At 41.4% G+C, this 18,069-nt stretch overlaps 2 protein-coding genes across 20 annotated transcripts in view; one reads left to right on the top strand and one right to left on the bottom strand.

Annotated features, from left to right (window-relative positions):
- Window positions 1–18,069, top strand: part of EIF2S2 (eukaryotic translation initiation factor 2 subunit beta) — a 511,882-nt gene that overhangs the window by 341,702 nt on the left and 152,111 nt on the right. Inside the window, exon 1 of one of the 18 annotated variants that reach the window (XM_050807226.1) lies at window positions 8,759–8,768. The exons of the other annotated variants lie outside the window; for them this stretch is intronic. The gene's annotated coding sequence lies outside the window, so the exon portion shown is untranslated. Of the gene's footprint in view, window positions 1–8,758; window positions 8,769–18,069 lie in introns of those variants that run through there. 18 annotated transcript variants of the gene reach the window in all.
- The window catches only part of ASIP (agouti signaling protein), an 80,923-nt gene that overhangs the window by 29,189 nt on the left and 33,665 nt on the right, over window positions 1–18,069 (bottom strand). Inside the window, exon 1 of one of the 2 annotated variants that reach the window (XM_050807357.1) lies at window positions 4,728–5,133. The exons of the other annotated variant lie outside the window; for it this stretch is intronic. The gene's annotated coding sequence lies outside the window, so the exon portion shown is untranslated. Of the gene's footprint in view, window positions 1–4,727; window positions 5,134–18,069 lie in introns of those variants that run through there. 2 annotated transcript variants of the gene reach the window in all.

Below are 18,069 nucleotides of genomic sequence, written 5' to 3' on the forward strand. Positions count from 1 at the left end.
TAGTCCCAGCTACTCAGGAGGCTGAGGCATGAGAATCGCTGGAGCCCGGGAGGCGGAGGTTGCAATGAGCCAAGATCGCGCCACTGCACTCCAGCCTGGATGACAGAGTGAGACTCTGTCCAAAAAAAAAAAAAAAAAAAAAAAAAAAAAAAAAAAAAAATTGGTCATTTGGTACTGACTTTCTCTTTCACTCTCTCTCTCTTTTTTTTTTTTTTTTTTTTTTTTTGAGACAGAGTCTCATATTGTCGCCCGTGCTGGAGTGCAGTGGTGCGATCTCAGCTCACTGCAACCTCCGCCTCCTGGGTTTGAGCAATTCTCCTGCCTCAGTCTCCTGAGTAGCTGGGATTACAGGTGCCCGCCACCATGCCCAGCTAAGTTTTGTATTTTTAGTAGAGACAGGGTTTCACCATGTTTGCCAGGCTGGTCTCGAACTCCTGACCTCGTAATTTGCCCACCTTGGCCTCCCAAAGTGCTGGGATTACAGGCATGAGCCACTGTGCCCGGCCTGACTTTCTCTTTCTCTCTTTTTAACTATATTTTTTTGAAAAACCTGGTAGACTTTATGGGGAGCATTTTTGTTGATTATTCTACTGATCTAAAGCCGAGTGATTTTTTAAAAGAATTTGAATTTGGCTTCCTAACCGGTAATATGTCTCCTTGCTTCTTTCATGTGATAGTTTTGAGATCGGTGTGAATCTAATAGATTTGTGGTTGAATTTGCTTTGTTGTTACAAAGTCCACCCTATGGGCACAATAACATACTGTTGGTAGGAGTTGTTCGAGCTCTTCTGGAGATTATTTGGTAAAGTATACTAAAAGCCTTAAACCATGTATGTGCACTGTTTGAACCAGTAAGCCACTTCTTTGACATTAGAAGACATTAGAAGAAATAACCAGTCTTGCGTAAAACTTATGGATGAAAGTATTCATCACAATATTATTTATAACGAAAAATTGCAAATGTTATAAATGAACAATTGGAAAATAGTTAAAAAAGTGTTGGTACATTGTGTGGTAGAATATTATGCATATGTTTAAATAATCGTATTTTCTTCCTTTTTTTTTTTTTTTTTTTTTTTGAGACGGAGTCTCGCTCTCGCCCAGGCTGGAGTGCAAGTGGCGTGATCTCCGCTCACTGCAAGCTCCGCCTCCCGGGTTCCCGCCATTCTCCTGCCTCAGCCTCCGGAGTAGCTGGGACTACAGGCGCCCGCCACCACGCTCGGCTAATTTTTTGTATTTTTAGTAGAGACGGGGTTTCACCGAGTTAGCCAGGATGGTCTCGATTTCCTGACCTTGTGATCTGCCCGCCTTGGCCTCCCAAAGTGCTGGGATTACAGGCCTGAGCCACTGCACCCGGCCTAAATAATCGTATTTTCTAAGATTACTTGGAAACATTTGGTAATGTCAAGGGGGGCACCCCAGATACATTTTAGACATTAATCATCATCACTGTTCTGAGTGGAAGGTCATTCAGAGAGGCTAGAGTTTCTTATTCTGGCTATAAATTATGTGAGTAAAATTCTGCTAACCATTTAAAAATACTGTACACCCATGCTCAATATATAGTCCTGGAAATAGCAATTGAAACATCTCTTCTCACAAGAGAAAATGAGAGTTTTAATGGTGCGTTAGATGAATTTAAACTTTAAATCAGATGCTGCAAATTGGAAGGAAGACTTGTGGTGTTCTAAATTGCTGTGAACACTTCTAAGAAACTTAGAGCCCATGAAACCATTATTTATTGCCATGCAAATTATAATCTTGAATGAGGAGTTTTTTTAAAAAAAAATAAAGTATTAGAAAAATGTAAAGTATTCGAAAGATGTAAAATTAAAACATGAAATTCTGCATTAACTATGAATTTTACTAAATAGAATTACTTTTGAAGCACATTTATCCATTGAGACTATCTTGTATGTGTTACGTATGTATTGTGTTGGTGCTGGAAGATGTCTGTGTGCCTGTGTCATCATGTGCTCCACAGTTCTTAGCAAACGCAGTTTCAATCCATAGATAGCCAACAGTGGATGTTACTATAGGAAAATGCAGGATTAAAATTGTCCTTGCGTTAAAAAAAATCAGAATAATTTTTTCTTAACAACACTAAAATTATTTAATCTCTTGGGCTGTATCTACATATACCGATTTCAGTATTGTGACTGCATTGGCTAGTCTAATTGTTATGCCTAACAGATGCCAAATTGAATAATATTTTAATGGGTGGTTTGAATCTTATGTAGACAGCCTGCTTCAGAACTCTTCTTTGAGACCAAGAACCATATAGCAGGCTCAGACTGTCTGAAGGGCCCTGAGTTAGAATTTGAGAGAAGACTTGAGGCTGTGTCCCTTCTCAACGGACAAAAGGACAAGACTCCTTCAGGCAGCTGTTTGTCAGTGTGAAATCTGTCACCCTGTTCCACTGAAACAGGGGTCAGAGTCCAGGGTTCCTAGCTGTTTATTCCCACAATGTACAAGGAATACAATGCTGATAGGCGATGCTAAATGATTGTTTTAGATCTCCTGACATCATTCCCTTTAGGCTGTTTTATCTATCATTACTCAACAAAGACCTTAGTGGGTACAATATTGATTTTGTTTATGCTCTCCAGAAATCACTTCTCTGCATTTTCTCCTTCTCAGTAATCATGTCTTTTGATTTCTGAATTCCTTTACCTGGGGTGCATTGTGCACAAGCACTCATTAAGCATAGCTGAAGCTGAGCTGATAGTCTGTGACAGCTCTCAACAACTTTACAGCAGAAGGAGGGAAGAGGCTTTGATGTGAGATGAAATTTTCTGCAGAAGAGGATTAAGTCAGAACCAAGGAGGTATAGCTGAGCAAATCTTAAGACTGTGTATGCATTAGTTCTATTTGGAGAAAGTAGAAAAGGTTTTGAGACAGACATTTATGAAAGTGTTTTTCATTTTGTTTTGCTTTGTTGTTTGTTTGTTTTTTGAGTGGGTCCCAGTAAGGCATCCAAAATAACCACAGGAAACCCAAAATGACTGGCTGGGTGCGCTGGCTCATGCTTGTAATCCCAGCACTTTGGGAGGCTGAGGTGGACAGATCACCTGAGGCTAGGAGTTCGAGACTAGCCTGGCCAACATAGTGGAACCATGTCTCTACTAAAAATACAAAAATTAGCCAGGCGTGGTGGCATGTGCCTGTGGTCCCAGCTACTCAGGAGGCTGAGGTGAGAGAATCGTTTGAACTCACGAGGCAGAGGTTGCAGTGAGCCAAGATCATGCCATTGCACTCCAGCCTGGGCGACAGAGTAAGACTCCGTCTCAAAAATAATAAAAATAAAAACAAAAATAAAATAAAATAAAATAAAAATTTAAAAAAGAAAACCAAAAAAGACTTCAATATGCCATCCCATTTAGCCTCTTTAATCTCCTCCAATGGAAACAGCAGAACAAAATGTTCCATATCACTGAAGCAGAGCAAACTCACCCACAATTGAAAACATTAACCTGAGCTTCCTTTAATGGGCATTACAATGTGTGAAAATGGATATCCATTCAGAAAAGTCAAGCATTTACAAAGGAAAAGGAGAGTCTGCAATAAATGGAATTTTGGTCATCTGTTTCATCTCTAATAAATATGAAATGAACAAATGCTACATGTGCAGACTGATCCCCAAATCCTAAATTCTGCTCTGTAAGAGTTATTAGAAATCTGAAACTACAAGCAACTTTCTGAAGACATTTAAAGAAACACTAAAGTGTGACTTTGGGGTCAGGGTTGACATTTAGGAATACTTCTTTCTTAGATATACATATACATATATTTATTTATTTATTTACTGCTAGGCAATGGAAAATGCACAGAGTAAAGAGAAAGAGGCCGGGCGCGGTGGCTCACGCCTGTAATCCCAGCACCTTGGGAGGCCGAGGTGGGCGGATCACGAGGTCAGGAGATCAAGACCATCCTGGCTAACACAGGTGAAACCCCGTCTCTACTAAAAATACAAAAAAAATTAGTCGGGCGTGGTGGCGGGCGCCTGTAGTCCCAGCTACTCAGGGAGGCTGAGGCAGGAGAATGGCGTGAACCCCGGAGGTGGAGCTTGCAGTGAGCCGACATTGCACCACTGCACTCCAGACTGGGCGACAAAGCGAGACTCCGTCTCAAAAAAAAAAAAAAAAAAGAAGCCACTAGTTAGCAAAAGATCAACTGCTTTCTTCACTGAACTCTTCTTAACTACTCTGACCCACAAAAGTGAATCAAAAAAATCTGTTTAACTTTCCAAGAAAGGAGGAAAAACTGTTAAGTTCTTTAAACTTTCCAAAGTAGCAGCAGCTTCACTCATTCTGGAAGCAGATTAAAGTTGCCATCTAAACTCATATGCTTTCCCACAAAGAGCCCAGGCCAAGGAACTTCCTTTTTCACCTTGCAGCAGTGGAGATTTGCTGCTTACTTGTCTATAACTTCAAAGACAAGAACAGGAAAACAGCCAATCATACTACAAAATTATTTCAAACTTCACCACATCTCCCAGGCAGGAAGGTTCTTACAGACCCACAGTGAAAAGAAGAAACGTTTCATCAACTGAAAGACAGCTGTAAGCAGACCAAGAGAGGTTTTACAAAAGAAGCAAAAGTAGAGGGTATCCTTTATTTTACAGAGGGGCTCTCTAGCAACCCAGTTCATATAAAACTAAAACTTAAAGAAGAAAATAGAATCTCTGTAGGCGGCAGAAGAAAAGAAAATTGTTTCCTCCTACTTACAGCGCAAGTGACTATCCCTCTAAGGCTAGGCAGAGCAGAGGGTCTCTCCCGTCCTTGGATAGCAGAGGCAAGTCGTGTTGCTGTGAGACTTTTTAAAGATCCCAGTAACTCCCAGCAGCTGGCTTCCCCATCTCATCTCTTTGCTTTCAGCCAAGCAAACATCATGCCTTCATACTCATTCTGGTTGCCAGAAGTCTTGTGGTCTGTTCTTCTATATTTCTCCCCATTCCTTAGAATTGGAATTGATGTTGACATGGAGGTTAAAAGGGATTGAAAGGGAAGTGGTTGCATCACGGACACTTCATGGGCTAGTTTAATGAGAATTTAATTCAGAATGGATCCCAAGAGACGGAATAAAACTAAGTCTAGTTGAGTTAACCTAGAAAAACAAGTCCTGCCAAAGAAGGGTCTAATTCAGCTTCTTTCAGAAATTCCGGGTGAGTTAAGGAGAAATTGGTGGAGAAGTTAAACTTTGATGGGCAGATTGCCAAGGCCCAGCCCACCTTATTAGTAAAATCTCGTTGGGACCCTTTTTTGCGGGAATATTGGTCTCATAATTTTCGGATTTCAGTTGAAGGGCTGTACTTACGTGGACTCAAAAACTATGACGCTGCAGTTCTTTTATTCTCCTTACTCAGTTGGCTTTTCCTTGGATCAACTAGAATTTACAAGGTTATGTGAAAGCTGATCATGCATACTGGGTCATTCTTGTCATACCCAACTAAATCAGAGTCTAGGGGCCAGGAGGGAAGAAGCACTTGGGGCACAGCACCTGCTCCATGAATTAAATTTTTCACAAACCCAGCTGCTAAAATGACCCTGCTGTAACCCCAAGAGCAGTTTAGTAGCTGCTGAAACATGACTTTAAGAATAGTTTTGCCTACCACCATCACTCACCAATCAGAGTTTGCCAGCTCCCAAATGCTTCCTTTTTTCTTTTTTTTAAACCTTCTTTCCAAATGCTTCTTTAGTGCCAATAAACTTCCTTTCAAAACAATACAGAACATTTCTCTAATCAAACTCCCAACCTTCTTTCTGTTCCTCAGACACACTGAAGACCAACTGGTTAGTGTGTGTGCCTCAAACTGCAATCCTTGTTCCAGAATAGAATGCTTTAAAGTTAGAGATTTATCACTGTTTTATTTTGACTTCAACAGTCACAATTTATTGCTTCCTGGATAATGTGGAGCTTAGAGGCTCTGCAGAAGAAAGTAGGTTATTATGGGCCCTGCAATAAACGTTGTTTGGTTTTGATGTGATGGGTGTAGAAGAGTGGGATAGGAGATGGCACACCCCTACATTGATTTATCCTTATTTCTAGGAACCAATTTCTTTTTGGTAATTTGTAGAGACAAGGGCAACTGGAAAGATAAGTGAATAGGGAGTCAGGAGATCTGGATTCCAGTTTAGGCTTTGTTATTTTCTCTCTGATCTTGGACAAGTCACATAAACTGAACACTGCTATCTCATCTACCAACCACACTGGGCTGAAAAGAGGATCCAATGAGATAATGTAGACACCTTGAAAACTGTGAAGCATTCCACAAATGTGAATGTTTTCCAAATTTTAGTTCATTATATGACCCACCAAGTAAGGCTTTGGATAAATAATTTGATTGGGAGGCCGAGGCAGGCTGATCACCTGAGGTCAGGAGTTCGAGAGGAGCCTGGCCAACATGGTGAAATCCCGTCTGTACTAAAAATACAGAAATTAGCCAGGTGTGGTGGCGGGTGCCTGTAGTCCCAGCTACTCGGGAGGCTGAAGCAGAAGAATCGCTTGAACATGGAAGGCAGAGGTTGTGGTGAGCCGAGATTGCACCACTGCACTCTAGCCTGGGCAACAGAGCGAAACTCTGTCTCAGAAAAAAAAAAGAAAAAAGAAAAAAAAAAAAGAAAAAATATTTGAACGTGGGGTTGGGAGGAGAAGAGGAACATATGGAGTCTGATGGATACTAGGTGGTGGGATGGGGGATGGGAGTGGAACTAAGTAGAAAAGAAAAAGCAGGGAAAGAAAGCAGAAAATATATCAAGTTTCTAGAGAAAGACTTGTCCCAGGTGTCTTTGGGGGCTTACATTATTCCCTTAGAAATAATTAGCCAGGAAAGTATTCTGGGAAGATGGCAGAGTAGGAAGCTCTAGGATTCTGTTTCCTTACCTAACCAAAACTTGTACTGGCAGAATCTGTAACTATTTTAAAGCCATGGAGTCTATTGAAGGCTTGCAACTTCTAGGGGAAGGCTTGGATGGCAAAGTGTCCTTGGCACAGAGATGGCCTATAACAATAAAAAACAAACAACAACAATAACAAAAAACAGTAACAAAATAAAGTAAACCCTGAGGAAAGGGGAGAACCTGGTTTCTAGAGTTATCACATCATTAAACTCAAATGTCTAGTTTTCAACCAAAAAATCACAAGGCATACAAATAAAAGAAAAAATATGGCACATTCAAAGGAAAAAAGTCAACAGAAACTCTAAAAGTCCTCATGGCAGACCTACTAGACAAATACATTAAAACAGTTATCTTAGAGATGCTCAGAGAACTAAAGGAAGATGTGGGGAGTGAAAAAAAAAAGTACAAGTAAAAGGAGAATATCTAAATAGAGATATGGAAAACCTAGAAAGAAACCAGAAAGCACAATAATTTTTTATAGTATTGATTAGTACAATAACCAAAATTTAAAATGCACTAGAGGGATTCAAAGGCAGATTGGATTAGACAAAAACTTTGGAGGCCAGAGGCTGTGGGCCAATAAATTCAAAGTTCTGAAAGAGAAAACTGTCAACCAATACTCCTATATCAGATCATCTCAATTGATTCAGGAAGAGCATTTGACAAACTACCACAGTTTCATAATAAAAAACACTCAACAAACCAGGAATAGGAGAAGACTGCTTCAACATAATAAAAGCCAAAAGCCACATATGAAATACCCACAGCCAACATCATACACAATGATAAAATAATGAAAGATTTTACTCCAACATTAAGAACAAGACAAATATGCCTGCTTTCACCACGTCTATTCAGAATAGTACTGGAAGTTCTACCTAGAACAATTAGGCAAGAAAAAGAAAGCAAAGGCATCCACATTAAAAAGGAAGGAGTAAAATGATCTCTGTTCACAGATGATATGATCTTAAAAGTAGAAAAGCCTAAAGATTCCACAAAACACTGTTAGAACTAATACATGAGTTTAGCAAAGTAGCAGGATACAAAGTTATATCAATTACATCAGTTACATTTCTATATATTAACAATGAACAATCTGAAAAGGAAATTAAGAAAATGATTCAATTTACAAAAGCATCAAAAGAATTAGGAATTAACGTAGCCAAGGGGGTGAAAGATGTGTACAATGACAACTATAGAACATTGCTGAAATAAATTAAATAAGACATAAATATAAGCAATCTACAGATTCAATACAATTCCTATCAAAATCTCCAGGAGGTTTTTTTGCAGAAATAGAAAAAAAAATCCATTCTAAAATTTGTATGGAATCTCAAAGGACTCCAAATAGCCAAAACAATCTTCAAAAACAAGAATAAAGCTGGAGGACTCACACTTCTTGATTTCAAAACTTACTACAAAGCCACAGTAATCAAAACAGTGTGGTACTTGCATAAAGACAAACATGTAGAAAAATGAAATAGAATAGAGAGCCCAGAAATAAACCTTTATATATATGGTCAAATGATTTTTGACAAAGGTGCCAAGGCCATTTAATGGGAGAAAGAAGAGGTTTTTTCAACAAATGGTACTAGGAAAACTGGATATCTACATGCAAAACAATGAAGTTAGACTCTTACCTAACACCACATACAAAAACTTACCCAAAATGAATCATAGACCTAAATGTATTAATAAGACCTGAAACTATAAAACTCAAGAAGATTTTTCCAGGCAAATAATTTTCCTCCACACTCACCTTATCTAGAGTTTCCCAAAATTCTTCAGCTGCCTTCGTATCAGCACTTGCATACTCCCCTCTCACATTCACATTATATAATGCATAATGATTTATTTTTAAGATGGGGGTCTTGCCATCTTTCTCAGACTGGTTTCAAACTCCTGGGCTCAGGCAATTCTCCCACCCCAGACTCCCAAAGTGTTAGGATTACAGGTGCGAGCCACCGTGACAGGCTGAATAACGATTGTTTTTTATTTTTTTGAGACAGAGATTTCACTCTTGTTGCCCAGACTGGAGTGCAGTGGTGCGATCTCGGCTCACTGCAACCTCCGCCTCCTGGGTTCAAGCTATTCTTCTGCCTCAACTTCCCAAGCAGCTGGGATTACAGGCACGCACCACCATGCCTGGCTAATTTTTTTGTGTGTATTTTTAGTAGAGACAGGGTTTCACCATGTTGGCCAGGCTGGTCTCAGACTCCTGACCTCAGGTGATCTGCCCGCTTCAGCCTCCGTGCTGGGATCATAGGCGTTAGCCTTTGCGCCAGGCCATGACCATGATTCTTGAATCATTTAAACCACCTAGAGCTAGCAGTAAATTCAACATCCTAGTCAGGTTTAGCCTTTTCTGTCTGTCTTTCTTTTCTTTCGCTCCCTCCCTCCTTTCTCCTTTCCTTTCTCTCTTTCTCCTTCCTCCCTCCCTCCCTTCCTTCTCTCTTTCTCTCTCTCTTTCTTTTCTCTCTTTCTCTCTTTCTCCCTCCTTCCTTCCTTCTCTCTTTCTCTCTTTCTCTTTCTTTCTCTCTCTCTCTCTTTCTTTCTTTCTCCTTCCCTCCCTCCCTCCCTTCCTTCCTTCTTCCCTCCCTCCCTCCCTCCCTCCTCTTTCTTTCTTTCTTTCTTTCTTTCTTTCTTTCTTTCTTTCTTTCTTTCTTTCTTTCTTTCTTTCTTTCTTTCTTTCTCTCTCTTTCTTTTCTTCTTTCTTTCCTTCTTTCTTTCACAGAGTCTCACTCTGTCACACAGGCTGGAGTGCAGTGGCATGATCATGAGCCCACTTCAGCTTTGACTTCTGGGCTCTAGCAATCCTCCCATCTCTGCCTCCTGAGTAGTAGGGGCCACAGCCATGCACTACCATGCCCAGCCAGACTTTTCTCTCAACATCACAAACAAACTTTGTTTTGGCCATGATTGTTATCATGCTAAGAGAGATACGCTTCTGTTGCCTGGTCTTCAATCTAGGTCATTAGAAGTTTCTCCATATTCCATATAGACCCTTCGTGAACTTTTGTTAATCTCATTGCCTTCAGTGAAGCAGATTCTTTTTTTTCTTTGTTTTTGAGATGGAGTCTCACTGTGTCACCCAGGCTGGAGTGCAATGGCATGATCTCAGCTCACTGCAACCTCGGCCTCCCCGGTTCAAGCAATTGTCCTGCCTCAGCCTCCCAAGTAGCTGGGATTACATGTGCCTGCCATCACACTCAGCTAATTTTTGTGTTTTTAGTAGAGACAGGGGTTTCACCATGTTGGTCAGGCTGGTCTCGAACTCCTGACCTCATGATCTGCCCACCTTGGCCTCCCAAAGTGCTGGGATTACAGGCGTGAGCCACTGCACCCAGCTGAAGCAGATTCTTTAACAGCTTTGGTCACTTTGCTCTTGTTCTTCAAGATGGTAGCTATGGTGGAATGGGACATGCCTGACTAGTGAGCAATAATCATCACTGACTTTTTACCTTTGTAGCTCTTAATTACTTTAAATTTCATTTCTAGGTCAATCACTTGATGTGGCCTCTTACTGGCAACACTAGCCATGGATTTTGTGTGCTTTAGGAGCCATGATGAAAACAACAACATGAGACTGAATCAAATGCAAGAGAAAATAGTGTGCAAACAAGAGATGCAGTAAGCATGAAATATATGAGGATACTGTGGGTATAACATGACATACTGTTTTACAGTAAACTGTTTGTTTGTTTTCTGAGTTTCGCTCTGTCACGCAGGCTGAGTACAGTGGCGCCATCTCGGCTCACTGCAACGTCTGCCTCCTGGGTTCAACTGATTCTCCTGGCTCAGCCTCAGCCTTGGCCGCCCGAGTAGCTGGGATTACAGGCGCCTGCCACCACCCTTGGCGAATTTTTGTATTTTTAGTAGATATGGGGTTTCACCATGTTGGTCAGGCTGGTTTATAGGACCACTGTCATATATGCAGTCCGTCATATACACTTGGGCAACAGAGTGAGGAAGAAAGAAAGGAAAGAAAGAAAGGGAGGGAGGGAGGGAGGGAAGGAAGGAAGGAAGGAAGGAAGGAAGGAAGGAAGGAAAAAAAAAGGAAAGAAAGAAAAGAAGAAAAGAAAAGAAAAGAGAAAAGAAAAAAGAAAGAAGGCTGATAGTGCCACTGGATGCCTGGCCCCAACCACAACTCTGGAAGACCTATTGCATTAAGGGCCAATTAGCACAATGGTCTAAAACAAAAGCTATCACCTTTCCCTTAGGACTGACTAGTTATGCTATATTTTTACTGATTCTTAGGCACTAGTGGCCTTGTCTAATACTTAGAAGATTACAGACTGGCAGATTAAAGGCACCTCTCTTTGGGTCATGAGCCCTGGAAACAAATGGCAGCCACTAAACAGTCTGGATCACTCTTGTGGTGTACATGGTAAGGGCTCATTCTCTGATGAGACCAACTAGAATCAAGCTTTTGATCAAGCTTGTGTCAATCAGATGGCCACAGTTGCCACCTAGATCCATCATCACACTGGAGATGGCAACATCATCATCAACTAGGCACAAAGTAAGGGATTCTGTGTTTCTGATGCAGAAGCTGCCACTACATGCCAGACCTGTGACCTCTGCCAAAAGTTAGCCTATTTATCTCATGGCGAAAGAGGCCATATTGCACTGAGTATTGACTGGCTGCAGAGTGTTCACTGGCTCCTGGTAAATTGGTGACATCAGACCTTTGACCTCGTCCAAGCTATTCCACTTGTATCTTATTGCTGTTGACTTTTACTCAGGTAATGGTTTTGCTGTTCTAGTCTGATCAGCCAACTCTGGCTACATCATTGTGGCCTTGAAACTAATCTGTGTCATGATTTTGGCTTTCCGGATGGTGATAATACTGCATTTTTTAGTGCAAAAACTCATCAACAATGGGTTTATAGTCAAAGTATTTGGTAGCCAATTCATTCCTCTTATTATCTTCAGACTGGTGGTATCATTGAGAGATGGAATAAACTTTTAATTTAAAAAACAGCTTTATTGAGATGTAATTCACACATCATAAAATTCACCCTTTTGAAGGTTTTTAGTATATTCACAGAGTTGTGCAACCATCCTACAGTATGCAGTCTTTGTGGCTGGCTTCTCTCACTTAGCAAAATGTTTTCAAAGTTTATCCATGTGGTAGCACATATCAGTACTTCATTCCTTGTCACGGCTAAATTGTCTCCTCTTAGCTTTACTGGTTAATGATTAGAATGAATAGGATGGATAGTTTTATAGACCTCTTTGGAAAATTCAGGGTTCTACCTGACCATTCCTGGGCATAATGTACCTTTCTTTTCCCTAACAGCAACTCCATTCCAGCCTGAGTTTTAAAACTTCTGAAAGACAGCCCAGGAAAAAATTGATCTGGAGGATTCAAACGTAATTCCAGTACAGTCACGTGAATTCTTTGTTAGACTGACAAGGTCCTATGTCATGAGGACAATGACCATTCGGTTGAGTACACTTCTCACTAAGTCTTCAAATAGTTGCCCAAGCTGGGTAGGATTCGAGATATAACAGGTCTCTGATTTTTTTTTAAAAAATGCTCTTGTTGGCCAGGTGCAATGGCTCACGCCTGTAATCCCAGCACTTTGGGAGGCCAAGGCAGGCAGATCATGAGGTCAGGAGATCAAGAGCATCCTGGCTAACAGGGTGAAACCCCATCTCTAATAGAAAAATATATAAAAAATTAGCTGGGCCTGGTGGCAGGTGCCTGTAGTCCCAGCTACTCAGGAGGCTGAGGCAGGAGAATGGTGTGAACCCAGGAGGTGGAGCTTGCAGTGAGCCGAGATCACACCACTGCACTCCACTCCAGCCTGCGCGACAGAGCGAGACTCTGTCTCTGTCTCAAAAAAAAAAAACAAAAAAAAAACCTCTTGTCCCACTCACAATTGACTCTTTCAGATGAAAAGTGTTGGTGTGAGTGGGGAAGAATTGGAGAAAAGGTGAAGTTATAGCTACTGGGTTGGAATACACTGATTTTGTAACTGTGGAAGGAGAACAACGATCCCAGTATCTGGATGGAGAACACGTTAAACCTCAGGAAGTATGGAGAGGTAGGGAACAGTTAATGTTCTCTTTGTCCCTTAGATCCAGCACGGCAACCTGGCAAACAGTTACATGGTTTGTTTGAGGCACACTGTCATCAGTCAGTCAATCTCATCTGCTGCTGGATTTGTCAAACCAGTCCATGTGCTATTAAAACAGAGAAATTCATGTGGACATGCCTGACACTATGCCTTCTATGCCTGGTGCTGTCAAAGGTGGACAGACACAGACTGGCACAACTATATTTTAATCTGACTGATACAAAATCATATGCCTCTCCTGATGCCTGAGTGGCCTTGGTTATGCTATGTATGGTGATTGAGACTGGCCTTAAACTGTATACTGGATGTCTAAAATAAGTCCCTGATCCACCTGGGACTTATTCACAGATGGCTGAATCTGGGACTCTGAGGTCAATACTGCAGGTTTGTCTCATCTTGCTGCTTGGGGATTTATTGACAGTGATCTATGCTGTATGAGATAAATTGAATGGATTTGGTTCCAACCTCGACTAATCAGATTAATCAAAATGGCCTGCAGAATGGCATGCTCAAGTGAAAATCTCCCAAGAAGCCAAGATGATGTAGAACTGAGGGTGGATGCTGTTGAGAGACATTCTGCCATGAGTCTCTTATGCTCCTCCTCATCTTATAGAGTATACCAAGAATGTAAGGTATTGACTGCTCTTTAGCCAGGCCATTTCTCAGGATTATCTTTGCGGCAAGCAACTTTGAGGTGTGAAGTAATATCTCCCTGGGTTAAAAAGCAAGTTTGCTTACTGCTTTCTATAAAACAGTGGGTTCCCCAAACTCAGTGCTATTGTCATGTAACACATTTACCACATGTGTAGACCTTCATCTGGGCCTTTGTGTTGTCCCTGTTGGACTTAGGGAGCAAGAGCTGATGCAAAAGTTAATGCTCATGCTGCTTGCTGTGTGGTGAATAATAAAGTTCATTGTCTCTGACCTAAGTCTCATGTCTTCTGTTAGAATTCATGAAACAACAACAAGCTAACTTACTAGCTTAAAAGTAGGGTAAAGTCAAATCCTACACCTGACATATATGAGAGTTCCATTTACTCAATGTCCTTGTCAACACTTGTTATAGTCAGTCTTTTTAATTTGAGAAATTCTAATAGGTACATAGTAGTATCTCATTGCAGTGTAATTTGTATTTCCCTAATAAGCTTATTTCCATCTGTATGAGCTTATTTCAATTTGTATATTTTTTGGTAGAGTATCCGTTCAAATCTTTTGTTCATTTAAAAAACATTCCAGCACTTTGGGAGGCCGAGGTGGGTGACCTCCTTACCTGAGGTCAGGAGTTCAAGACCAGCCTGCCCAACATGGTGAAACCCCGTCTCTACTAAAAATACAAAAATTAGCTGGGTGTAGTGGCACATAGCTGTAATCCCAGCTACTCAGGAGGCTGAGGCAGGAGAATTGCTTGAACCTGGGAGGTGGAAGTTGCAGTGAGCCAAGACTGAGCCACTACACTCTAGCTTGGGCGACAGAGTGAGACTCCGTTTCAAAAAAAGAAAAAAAAAAAGTAGGCGCACATCTAGTTTATTACATAAGTATTTTTAAATCAGTGGTTTTTGTATATGCCACCAAGAACCCATTAAAAATGAACAAAAACAGGCCGGGCGCGGTGGCTCAAGCCTGTAATCCCAGCACTTTGGGAGGCCGAGATGGGCGGATCACGAAGTCAGGAGATCGAGACCATCCTGGCTAATACGGGGAAACCCCGTCTCTACTTAAAAAATACAAAAAACTAGCCGGGCGAGGTGGCGGGCGCCTGTAGTCCCAGCTACTCGGGAGGCTGAGGCAGGAGAATGGCGTAAACCCGGGAGGCGGAGCTTGCAGTGAGCTGAGATCCGGCTACTGTACTCCAGCCTGGGCGACAGAGTGAGACTCCATCTCAAAAAAAACAAAACAAAACAAAAAAAAAAAAACAAAAACAGATCTCATTCATAGCCGAAACAACAAAAATAAAATAATTAGGAATGTATTCAAGCAATTATGAGAACTTACGTGAAAAAAGCTATAAACTGTGCTAAGAGACATGAGAAAAAACGTGAATCGGTGGAGAGAGAAGCTATTTTCCTTCATGGTAAGAATTATTATTATAAAACAAAACTTCTCCAGATTAACACATAAATTTAACATAATTTCCATCTAAATACCGATGTAATTTTAATTTTTTTTTGTAAATTACATCTGAAGTTGAGCTGAGAAAAACTGAGAATGACAAAATTTTGAAAAAGAAGGATGATAAGGGGAGCACATCCTGTCAGATGTCAAAAAGTATTATAAACGTATAATTTTAATGTGTGGTACTAGAACCAGAATAGTTCAATAGAACAAAATAAAGTCTAAAAGTAGACAATAATGTTGATAAGAATTTTCTGTATAACAAAGGTGCAGGCAGGGCGTGGTGGCTCACACCTGTAATCCCAGCACTTTGAGAGGCCAAGGCAGGCAGATCACGGGATCAGAAGTTTGAGACCAGTCTGACCAACATGGTGAAACCTCGTCTCAATAAAAACACAAAAATTAGCTGGGGGTGGTGGCATGCACGTGTAATCCCAGCTACTCAGGAAGCTGAGGCAGGAGAATCGCTTGAACCCAGGAGGCAGAGGTTGCAGTGAGCTGACATTATGACATTGCACTCCAGCCTGGAAGACAGAGCAAGACTCTGTCTCAAAACAAACAAACAAACAAAACCCCCAAAAAACAAAGGTGCTATATTTCAGGAAGCCTAGAGGTAGGACTGCCAGGAGTACAAAGATGAAAAGCATGCAGGATCCAATCTAGAAAGAAGATTGAGACAAGAGCACAACTTTTAATGTAAAATAAAAAGAATTAAGTGGCATATGGGACAAAAAATTAGGCAACTAAAACAATTCGAAGAAAAGAGAAAAGGTCTTGGTTATGTTTGCCAAGCTTTGAATATTAGACCTGCTTTGTGTCCCAGAGACTGTCCGTGCACCCTGGTTGTGCCATTTTAACCAGGATTAGGCCAGTGTGGGAGCCACAGAGGCCACTCCACCACACTTCTAAGTCATTTCATTAGAGTCGCCTCAGAAGTCCTGGTGAGACAATCCCAGGAGCCCTCTTTGGCTGCTTACTTGATTTTCTTAAGCAAGGATTCTGCTAGACCCCTGAATCTGAGTACTCCTCCCTTTTTAGCTCCAGTCCCCACAGGGCCATTTAAGAAAATGTACGCAAGTTTCTGATTCATTACTATGTTATGATGGCTATTCTTATAAACGCTTTTGACATCTATAAGCCTCAGAGCCACTCAGAAGTCCTGTTTGGGCCACTCTCCTGGCACATGAGAGTCCCTCTTTATGGCCAGTGGTGCAGAATGGCTTTCATCGGAGAGAACAGACTGGCAGTCTTAAGGCTTGGTGTGGTAAAGTCACATGGATCCTGAGAAGGCATATGCACAGACACCAGCTCAGTCATCCCAAGGAGACAGCTCATCTTTCCGTAAGTATTTCTCAGTGGGTCTCCTGAGTAACTTTTGCATTACCATCACCTTAGAGCTTGTTAAATATTCCTGGCTCCCACTTCAGATCTGCAAAAAAGGATCTCAGAATCTAGGGCCTGAAAAAAAATATATATATATTTTTTACAAGTTTCTCTGCATGTTAGGCTTCTAAAATGACACCTGTTCTACATCTAGTTTCAGAGTTGCTCAATGCTGCCCTCTAAGCAATGATTCTGAGGCCGGGGTCCTTACTGGTTTTTCTAAAGACACTCCACAGTTCCGGATCCCTAAACCACAATGGAAAACACCTAAGCCCTGGGCTACTTATTAGCTGTAGATCGTAGCAGCTACAGCCTAATCCTCCTCCATCAGTAGCCTTTTTTTTTTTTTTTTTAAATTATCCTTCCTCCCTGTAGCCTTCCATTGCCAACTCAAATTCTTTTAGGTTTTATGAGCTGTAATTGTGTATTTTCCATGGCAAAAACTGGTATCCTAGAGCTAAAGATTCTTTATATCCACATGCCTGGTCAATCTTTTCTTTTTACTTATTTATTTATTTTTGAGATAGGGTCTCACTTGTTGCCCAGGCTGGAATGCAGTGGCACAATCATGGCTCACTGCAGCCTCTATCTCCCAGGCTCAAGCAATCCTCCCACTTCAGCCTCCCAAGTAGCTGGGACTACAGGCACATGCCACTACGCCTGGCTAATTTTTGTATTTTTTGTAGGGACAAGGTTTTGCTGTGTTGCCCAGACTGGTCTTGAACTCCTGAGCTCAAGCAATCCATCCACCTTGGCCTCCCAAAGTGCTGGGACTACAGGTGTGAGCCACTGTGCCTGGCCTAATCTTTTCATTACAATATCCTTTGCTCTTTTCTTTCTATTCCTTCTGGCATGCCCTAGAGATCTTTACTGCCAGAATTAGGCTCACACACACCTTCTTAGTCTATATGGTTCCAGTTTTCTCTTTCTAAAATCTTTTCCACCTACTTTCTGCTCAAAACCTAAAAGGACTCCTGGTATCATCCATATCAAGTCTAAATGTGTCTGTTTTCCAGGCCCTTTATAACCTATCCCATTTTGCTTATTAGACTTTACTTCTAACTATTCTACATATGTTTTCCATTTATTGCCCACATATGTGTCCTGCTGATTTCAACCCATGGGTCAGATTCATCTCAGTGTCCCCGGAACATGATAAAAAGAGGCAGGGTAGGGCCCAATAAATGCAAGCTGACTGAGTCAACATTTGCCATTTGTTTCCCTTTCTTTTCTTTTCTTTTTTTTTTTTTTTTGAGACAGTCTTGCTCTGTTGCCCAGGCTGGAGTGCGGTGGCGCCATCTTGGCTTACTGCAAGCTCCGCCTCCCAGGTTCATGCCATTCTCCTGCCTCAGCCTCCCAAGTAGCTGGGACTACAGGTGTCCGTCACCACACTCGGCCAATTTTTTTGTATTTTTAGTAGAGACGGGGTTTCACCGTGTTAGCCAGGATGGTCTCGATCTCCTGACCTCATTGATCCACCTGCCTCAGCCTCCCAAAGAGCTGGGATTACAGGCGTGAGCCATTGCGCCGGGCCCTGCCATTTATTTCCCTTTCAACATCCTCTTTTTATATTCCACATATTCTTCAAG

Source organism: Macaca thibetana, chromosome 10 (assembly GCF_024542745.1).
Source record: "Macaca thibetana thibetana isolate TM-01 chromosome 10, ASM2454274v1, whole genome shotgun sequence".
NCBI classification, from domain to species: Eukaryota; Metazoa; Chordata; class Mammalia; order Primates; family Cercopithecidae; genus Macaca; species Macaca thibetana.